This window comes from Canis aureus, chromosome 11 (genome assembly GCF_053574225.1).
Source record: "Canis aureus isolate CA01 chromosome 11, VMU_Caureus_v.1.0, whole genome shotgun sequence".
In the NCBI taxonomy this organism is placed as follows: domain Eukaryota; kingdom Metazoa; phylum Chordata; class Mammalia; order Carnivora; family Canidae; genus Canis; species Canis aureus.
The window spans coordinates 71300827-71307727 of record NC_135621.1 but is presented as its reverse complement, the minus strand read 5'-3'; the positions used below and the strand labels follow the sequence as shown (position 1 = coordinate 71307727).

General features: G+C 43.7%; 1 protein-coding gene across 13 annotated transcripts in view; it reads right to left on the bottom strand.

The window, feature by feature from the left end:
• The window catches only part of LOC144324344 (uncharacterized), a 52140-nt gene that overhangs the window by 12719 nt on the left and 32520 nt on the right, over nucleotides 1-6901 (bottom strand). The window lies entirely within an intron of this gene.

Sequence of the window (6901 nt, the reverse complement as noted above, 5' to 3'; positions counted from 1 at the left end):
GTTTAATATACGCAGGCTACTCAGCATCGTAGTGCAGCCTAGCTCCAACGTGCTCAGAACACTTACATCAGCCCACAGGCAGTTGGGGAGATTCCCCAACACAAAGCCTATTTTATAATAAACTACTGAATATCTCATGTAATTTATTGAATACTGTGCTGAAAGTGAAACACAGGATGGTTGTACGGGTACAAAATGGTGGTAAGTGTGTGGGTGGTTGGCCCTTGTGATTGTGGGGCTGTTCGGGAGCTGTGTCTTGCTGCCACTGCCCAGCATCACGACCGAGGACCCTATTACGTACCCCTAGCCCAGGAAGAGATCCAAATTCGAAACTCAGTAGGGTGGACCCACTCAAAAGTGTGGACCACTTTTGCACGGTGGTAAAATTGAGAAAAAAAAAAATCGTTCCTTGATGGGTGCCTGGGCGGCTCAGTGGGTTAAGCCTATGCCTTCAGCTGGGGTGGTGATCTCAAGGTGCTGGGATAGAGCCCCACCCTGCCCCCAGTGGTGACGGCAGGCTCCTTGCTCAGCGGGAAGTCTGCTTCTCCCTCTCCCTCTGCCCCTCTGCCCTGGTGCGCGCTCTCTCAAATAAATAAATAAAATCTTAAAAAAAAAAAAAAGTCATTCGTGAGCCATCATAAGTCCGGGACTGTGTGTATTATGGGCAATAAATAGTATGCTTGCCCGTTGCCCAGTCGGCCCTGCCCTACCTGGTCAGAGCCTGCAACTCAGTTTGTCCCCAGGATCCCTCCTTTTTGTAGGGACACCCAGGCCCCCTGGTATTCCTTCTCTCCCACTAACTGGGCCTCAGGCTCACCCTCCTGGAGTCTGTCCTCTTAGCAAACCGAAGGGTGGGGAAACAGTGGGAAGAGGCGGGTGCTGTGAAGGAGGTGGAGGTGGAGGTGAAGGAGGCAGCTCTTCAGCTCCAGAACATTCCTGGGGAGCGGCTCCCTGGGGTCTGGTCCTCAACCCCCCAGTACCCACTGTTTCCCCAGGGGATATTCTGAATGATCTCAGAGATCAGATTGCTGGTCAGTCGGAGATTAACCCTACAGGCGGAGGAGAGTCCTGCTTTCATCCCATTGTTTCCGGGCCAGGGGCCACTCAGCAGAGGACGCCAGCTCTCCCAGGACGGTTTCTCCTAAACTGTGGGGCTTCCATCCAGTCAACAAGAGCATGCGGGTGTTGTTTTATTTCACACTCATGGTGTGCTGCTCTGTGCTGTTTGTTATAACACTTTCTACAACTTTCTTTCTCTCCCCCACCTCCAAAAATAGCAAATGACATTGCTTGCCCAGATTTTCCACCTGAGTTTGTTTTTCATTTTGAGAGAACTCAGCAGGGTGCTGAGAGCTGCCTCAGCACCAACAAAATACTGGTATTTAACCCCAGGACAAAGTCAAAGGTCATACATTTCTGCTATGCAGCTGCAAGGCTGTCTTTATTCTTGGATTGAGAAAAAAGGATATTGTTCATGATTTGAGAACTATATATGGGAATATCCTGGGTGTGCATGGGTTTTTGCATTAAATACATTCCTGGAATTTATTGTGTACGTAGATTTATCTCACAGCAAAGGAAAGCTTACCCAGTATGGCTGGGAAATAGGGTTTCTATGAGAGTCAACTATTTTTTTTTTTAAGATTTTATTTATTTACAGAGAGAGAGGCAGAGACAGAGGCAGAGGGAGAGGCAGGCTCCCTGTGGGGAGCCCAATGCGGGATTCGATCCCGGGACCCCCAGGATCACACCCTACGCCAAAAGCAGATGCTCAACCACAGAGCCCCCCAGGTGCCCGACAGTCAAGTATCTTGAGAGAAGGAAACCGCCTTCTATAGAACATGTGTGTAACCTGGTTTCTCAAGGCTACATTAGCCAGAGGATTCATAGAATCTGTGACAACTCTCTGGCAGGGCCAGCTCTGTGGTCGGGCAACCTGTGCAGTGGCATGGGCTCCATACTCAGAGGGCCCTGTGCTTCTAACTCCCTGCTGTGGACATCATGAAATTCTTTTTTTATTTATTTTTATTTTATTACTTTCAGGGGTAGAATTTAGTGATTCACCAGTTGCATATCACACCCAGTGCTCATGCCATCACGTGCCCTCCTTAATGCCCATTACCCAGGCACCCCATCCCCTACCCACCTCCCCTCCAGCGACCCTCAGTTTGTTTCCTAGAGTTCAGTGTCTCTTCTGGTTTGCCTCCCCCTTAATGTTCATCTTATTTTATTTTTCCTTCCCTTCTTCTATGTTCATCACTTTTGTTTTTTAAATTTCACATGTGAGTGAAATCATGTGGTATCTGTCTTTCCCTGACTGAGGGTGTTCGCTTGGCATAATACCCTCTGGTTCCATCTTCCTTCATGAAATTCTTAGTGCAAAAACAAGGGCCCACATTTTCATTTATCACTGGGCCTTGCAAATGACCTAGCCAATCCTGTCCCCTGGCTCTGCGTCCATCTACTCTTGCTCCCCGTCGCTACAACCCCTTGTCAAAACTAACCCAACTTCTGTCCAGTAGCTCCCTGGGTTGTGGGCTTCGCAGATTTGGTGAAATCACCTGGTCACCTACTTGGTGCCCCTGCATTTCCTCCCTCTCCTGCCCCCACAGAGAAACACTGTGGCTGGGAGGTGTGACAGCTCCCGGGGAGCCACAGGCAGGGGGCCCGTGTCCTGTGTCCTCTGGAGTCCCCATGTTCCTGCAGAAGTGCTCTCTGCTCTCTTGGTGATAACATCTTATATCTTGCCCTAGAGCCCCCAGCACTTCACAGAGCTTAGCAAGAAAACAGCTTCCCAAATGCCTGCCTGTGGCCCTTGTCCCCCCTTGCAGACCATAGATAGGACCGCTACCCTCCCAACCCTCTCCTCTAAACCTTCTCTTCTCCCCAGCTACCTTCTGCCCTCTACTCCCTAGAGCTTTACCACCAGCCCTTTGACTCTGGCTCCTATTTTCCTTTGAAGTCGCCACTAAACATGGGTGAGAACTTTTCAAAGAACAGGTGCATTTACCAACTCTGTGCTTTTCAGAACACTATTTCTGGGGTATATTAATAAGCACAACAACAAAAGGGGGTGTTTCCCTAGTCAAATGGATTTGTGAAACACTACAAATTTGGCGTCGTTCTTGGAGATTTAACTAATCACTATTAAGTATGAAAGTTTAGGGAAGAAACTACTTAATTTAATCCAGTGTTTCCTAAGTTAAATTGGGCGTTCAACTTGCCCCCCCCATCTCTCTCTCACCACTCTAACTCTCACCCACACACAATTAAGGTAGCATTCTGCAGACAGGTTCTTGGGTGATGCTCACTTAGGATATAATACATTGATGTAAACCAATTCTGAACATAATTTAATCTTTCTCTGAGGACTTAGAGGTTCTAGCATTCATCTTTTGATCTGTGGACAAACAGAAATTAAGCATACTTTGAATCACATTTAAAATACACTAAAGACATTTAGCCTCATACAGCTAGGCCCATGCCAGATACTCCGCAGACACTTACTGCATTACTGAATCTAAAGAAACACTTTGGGTCTCAGCTTCTTATACTTAGATGATTAGTTGGTCCTAGGTTGGTCTCTACACTTAATAAATATTCAATGTTTTTTTATGTCAGGCGGTTGGCCAGCCACTAAGGGGTAAAGAACAGGCTCCTCTTCCAAAATAACTCATGGTAGAAAACAAGCAATAGACAAAGGGATCGGAACACGACATGATGCTGTGATAAGAGATATATATAAGTGTTATGGAAGTAGAGAGAGGAAGGAACACTGAGTTGGGTCTTAAAGAATGAGCAGGAGTTTATTAGGATGAGAAGTTACAGGGAAAGGGAACTCCACGCTAAGTGCACAGATTGTATAAATGCTTAGAAAAAGCACTAAATTTTTCTGAGACATTGCTAGGTCTAAATTCCTTGACTTTATAAATGTTGGAGTATATTGCATAATGCAAATTATTATGACCAAATTTATACTTTTTAATTCAGAGTTCTAGATGTTAAATCTCCCTATTAAATCTCCTTACCTCCATCTGAGAAAAATTAGTTACTAGATAGTAACTAATTAGTACTAGGGAAGTACTAATCTCACTTCCCTTCAAGATCTACATATGCCAAGAAGCCCAGCCACAGTGGCCCAGTAGCTCTGGTTCACATTCTGTCAGCTTCTGACAGCTCAGGAGGGGGACTCTAGACCTTATGTCCCAGGCCTTTCCAGATTGTGCTCCATGGCTCTCTGGATTTCAGTGGCAGCTTCCAGGGGTCAGTGGCTGGTTCTGATGAAATAGCCTATAGTTGTGTGTGTGTGTGTTTGCATGTCTGTGTGTATGTGTAAAATTACTGAGGTTTTTCACTTTTTAACTTTGAGCCTATAATTTTTATTCTGGTTTCCTTTTCTCTTCTGTCTCCAGAATAAACTCTCATCTTTATCCTGTAGTGGGTCATCTGTTTTTCAGTGTAAAGACTATCCCAGGAAGTTGTGGTGCTCCATCTGGGGCAGAGTGTTTGTTAAATTTGTATTTCTGTGACCCACATAAGGCAAACAAATAAACAACAAACAACAAAAAAACTACCATACTAAATTATAAGAAAAACTGTTGCCACATCTTCCATCACCAACATTCTTATGTACATATGATTTACCATTATTGTTATTTATTGGTTACTTCATTTTTTTTTTTTTTAAGATTTTATTTATTTATTCATGAGACACAGAGAGAGAGAGAGTGTCAGAGACCCAGGCAGAGGGAGAAGCAGGCTCCATGCAGGGAGTCCGATGTGGGACTCGATCCCAGGACTCCAGGATCACGCTCTGGGCTGAAGGCGGCGCTAAACCACCGAGCCACCCGGGCTGCCCTTATCAGTTACTTTGGAATGTTTGTGCCCAACAAAGTCCCAGGATAATTTTGATTGTGAGTTGCTTTGTTTATTTTATGAGTTGAACTAACCCTGAAGCACTATCAACTGAAACATGGTGCTTAATAAAGCAACCAGTGATGCCCTGATATATGTGCATCGGAAGTCAATGCCTCCTGTTACCCAGGAGAGGTGACTCATTGGGTGGGTAAAACTTTTGCAGGAGTTATTTTTAAATGAACTCCTCAGCATGCGTTGCCACCTCAAAAAGAGCAAGGTTTTAAGGGGATGGACCAAAAAAAAAAAAAAGGCTTAATTTAGATGACTGAGAGAATTGTTTGAAAAATATAGGACATTTGCTCAGGCTAGAGAGTGTTCCAGTGATAAGGGTTTAGGAATTGGACAAATGGCGCAGGGCTTCTAAACAGGTGGGAGACAGAAACTGAGGGCAAATTTCCAGGGGTGCCTAAATTTTATCTTGGCGGACCATGTTGTGTGTTACAATGCTTTAAATTTTTATTTTGATTAAATGTGCCTAATGTTCAAGTAAACAGTATGTTCATCCACACAATGGAGTACGACACAGCTGTAACAACAAATGAGGACAACAGGCAGCAATTCTGAGAATATACAGTTAGTGAAAACAAAGCAAGCAGGAAAAACTATCGAGTACTCTTGTTTTATCTAAGGAGAGAGTACTCAATATATGAGAGTATTTGCTTATTTTTTAAATGAAAGAATAAACCATAAAACTTGGTTTTTTAAAAAAGATGATCTATGTGGAAGAGGAGGAACAAGGGAGAGAAGGACACTCCTCTGAATGCACCTGGGATTATAGATTTTACTTTAGAAACTTATAAACATTTTACATAATTTTCTAATTTTTTAAAAAAAATTAAAAAGTAATTCCTAAAAACCAAAATCAAAATGAAACAAATGAACTAAAATGTGTACTCTGAGTCTGTGGAATGACCATGCAGAAAGACACTACTTTGGGGGCTTTATTTTGATTTTCATTGTTATGTTAAGCACTACAAATAAAAATAACCACATAACAATATTAAATGGATTTCAGTAATCCTATTAGTGGTAGTAGTATTGGAACAGTTGTTCTAAGACAGTTGCATGCTTCCTGTGAAATAAAGCAAATAAGTAACTGTACTGCTATCTTTGAGAATTGGGATTTCTGATGAGAGAAAGAAAATATAAGTTTAACACTGATGAAGTTTTTCTTTTTTTTTTTTAAAGATTTATTTATTCATTCATTCAGAGAGAGCGAAGAGAGAAGCAGAGACACAGGCGGAGAGAGAAGCAGGCTCCATGCAGGGAGCCTGACGCAGGACTCGATCCCGGGTCTCCAGGATCACACCCCAGGCTGCAGGTGGCGCTAAACTGCTGTGCCACCGGGGCTGCCCTGATGAAGTTTTTCTCTTGAAAAAGAAGGAGGAGGAGAGGAAAGGGGGAAGAAAAAATGTATTTCCTAACTCTTTCTACAGAAATGTCCTAGAAAGTATGATCAACTCTGTGGCCTGACAACCCTAGAGCCCAGAATATTGTCTCTAAATCTCATTTCCCATTAAAAAGAATTGGAGTCCTTGGAGAAATGGTTGATTTCAGATCTGAGGCAGAAAATATATGAACCTAGTCTAGCCTAGAACCTAGCCCCACCGGGGCTGCCCCTTACCTATAATTTAGGAACCTACCAAGAATATAAGGAATCTTGTCATACTACAAATCAAGAAAATTACTAGGATCATGTTAAAAAGGCTTGGGAGCCAACACGAATAAACCTCCAGTATCCAAAGATGGCACAAGTTGAATATTAATAAGAATAGGAATAGCAATGGATTGAAATACATTTTTAAAGATCCATGCATTCCCGACGCCTGGGTGGCTCAGTGGTTGAGTTCTGCCTTCAGCTCAGGTCATGGTCCCAGGGTCCTGGGATCGAGTCCTATATCAGATTCCCTGCATGGAGTCTTGCTTCTCCCTCTGCCTGTATTTCTGCTCTCTCTCTCTCTCTCTCGCTCTCTCTCTGTGTCTC